This window comes from Solanum verrucosum, unplaced genomic scaffold (assembly GCF_900185275.1).
Source record: "Solanum verrucosum unplaced genomic scaffold, falcon-dt-bn FXZP01000017.1, whole genome shotgun sequence".
NCBI classification, from domain to species: Eukaryota; Viridiplantae; Streptophyta; class Magnoliopsida; order Solanales; family Solanaceae; genus Solanum; species Solanum verrucosum.
This window is the reverse complement of record NW_026020078.1, coordinates 520317-523180: the sequence shown is the minus strand read 5'-3', so window position 1 is coordinate 523180 and position 2864 is coordinate 520317. Positions and strand designations below refer to the sequence as shown.

The window sequence follows — 2864 nt, the reverse complement described above, 5'->3', positions numbered from 1 at the left end:
AATGCACAAGTACCCCCCTCAACTATACGCGAAATTCCAACGACACACCTTAACTATACATGAGACTTATTACCCCCTGAATTATTTTAAAGTGTAATAAACGCACCCTTTCGTGCTGAGGTGGCACAAAGATGTGTTCACTCTCTTAGAGGCATGTGCGATACAAAAAAATGTATTAAAATTTGATTAATATGGACACGTGTTCATTTTTAATTGGAAATTTTATAATTAATTAGTAGAGATAGTTAATTAACTTTAAAACTTAAATTGATATTTTTTTAAAATTAAATTTCTTTTTTTCTTTATGAAATAAAGTCAAATTTTATCATTTTTCACAACATATTTAAATTGTCAGAGAATTCTTTTCAATGTTTTTCATTAATTTGTATAGTATCGAGATTTTTTTTTTCATTTTCGTTTTACTCAAATAAATTACTCGAAATTCGCTAATGAGAAAAAAATTGCATATTATGAATTTAATTTAGGCAACATATAAAGAGCATAATTTAAATTAGAGTTTTTAAAAAAAATTATAAATAAATAATTTAATTACCGTCCCCTCCTCAATTATCTATGTCATACCCCTACCCCTACACCCAACCCTCACCCGGCCCACCCACACTCCCACTCTTGCCCCCCCGTTTCAGTTCTCCAACAATATGACATCCCACCCCTACCCAACCCAACCTCCATGCCGCTTCAGTTCTCCATCAATAACACCCTCCCTCCTTCTCTTTCCTTCTCACTTCAATCAGCCTTTATCTTAACCCAAATCCAGTCAGAAAAAAATGACCCCAATTTTGAATTCTTCTCGAATTAGAGTTCAAAATTTAGGTAGTTTCTTCAATGGAGATTTTGGACCATGTTCTATGAAATTTCTTTGGATTATTTGGATTGAAAGAAAAATAAAATTGATAGTAGATATTGAATCCGGTGGTAGTGAAGGGATAAATTGGTGGTGGGCTATAATTTTCATGGTGATTGCTATGAGTTTTAATGGTTAAAATAAGTGGGTTTAGTGCTTATGGAGTGGGTATTGATAATGAAGACGAAGGAATCAAATGACATGGAATTTTATATTTTTTTTTATAGATTTGGTCATTTATTGACATGGCGTTGACGTAATGATTACTTGGAGGCGAGTGTAAAACACCTCCCATCATGTGAGTGGCTATATAGGTTTTACGATGTGTTAAGGGTGTGTTTATTACACTTAAAAATAATTCGGGGGAGGTGGGGGGGGGGGGTAATATGACTCATGTATAGTTAAGGTGTGCCACTGGAATTTCATGTATAGTTGAAGGGGGCACTTGTACATTTTCCCTTTAAAAAACATAAACATATTTTTTATGTAGTAGTTTATAACAAATGATCAAAATTTGTATGACTAATTAGGTTTATTTTTTTCAAAAGTAAATCTTATTTTGAGATCTATTTGAAATCATTAAAACTTCATTCCACACTTTTGTGTAACCCCAAAAGTTTGGGAACAAAATACCACTACTTCACAATCAATGCCTATTGGTGTTGGACATCTTCTAGCATAAAACTAAAATAAACCAAAATTATATCTTAATTTTCAATTTGATCATTAAATTTAAAGCAATGGAATTAATTAAATTTTATCAAAGAAGTAGATATAATGATATTAGATTTCATGAAGTTTTTATTTGAAGTTAAAAAACAAGGAAACAATGATAGATTTTGTCAGTCACATGGGGTCTAAAATCAAATGAACACTTTTTTTTCCATAAATCTATGTGGTTTAGGGTAAAGATCAAGAATGAATATTTTTTGTTTATACATTAAAGACTATTTCAATCATGCATTACCCATACATTCTTCCAATGACTATATCATCACAATTAACACAAGTCAAACCTCACACATAATAAATTGGTCAATTTTACTTTTATTAGATTAGATTATAATTCATATATACACACATATTTTAGGTAACTACCTTTTTTCGATAGGAAATACCAATTTCCAATAGGAAAGTACCATTTTTTATAGCTTTAGGAATCCTTACCTAAACAATATGTGATTCCCCCCCTCCCCCCTATAAATAAGCGCCTTCACCAAACCTATCCAAAATCCCGAAGCACATTCTACTTTTCAAAGAAGAACTGAAATTAAGAAGAATGGGCACATGGAAGAAGAAATAGAGATTGAGAAAATCACAGAGAAAACATCTAGAATGGTCACATTCTCCAAAAGAAGGAAAGGACTTTTCAGAAAAATTGAAAAACTTGAATCCTTGACAGGTTATTAGGTGGCCTCTGTTGTTTTCTCATCCACTGCAAGACCTTATACTTAAGGAGACGTTAACTCTGTTATCAAAAGGCATTTTCATAGCATTATTTGCACTGAACGATCAACATTAGGGATGAATTCTCATGCTTGTAGTTCTGATGTTGATGTTGTTTCTGGCAGATCTTTTGGGTTGAAATCATCATCGACCTCGAAGAACAATAGTCTGCGCGGTTGGGTTGAGGGTATAGATATTGAAGAATGTCAAAAGTTGAATCAACTCTTAATGTTGAAGGAGCAACTGGAAGGAACTAGAAAGAAGATTGTTTCCATTGATGATTCTGAATCGTTTCAAGATTTGTTTGTGTAGCCTGTTTCAATATAATAGGTGGACAAAAGACCGTGCATGAGCATTTAAAAAAAATCCAGGTGTACTTTTAGAAGACTCCTTCATTATTTTTTTCATTATTAAGATTTACTTTATGAATGAGAATTGAGTGAATTTAATAAATCAGCTATTCCGTTATTGTATTTGAAAAATTGATGTTTCGTCTATGAATACTATTTGTTTTATTAACCAATTTCATATTGAAGTAGTTCACTTTTCAAAT

The 2864-nt window shown here is 31.9% G+C and overlaps 1 pseudogene; it reads left to right on the top strand.

Moving 5' to 3' along the window:
* Positions 1-2152: 2152 nt before the first annotated feature.
* Positions 2153-2623, top strand: LOC125824224 (MADS-box protein JOINTLESS-like; annotated as a pseudogene).
* The last annotated feature ends 241 nt before the right edge of the window (positions 2624-2864 follow it).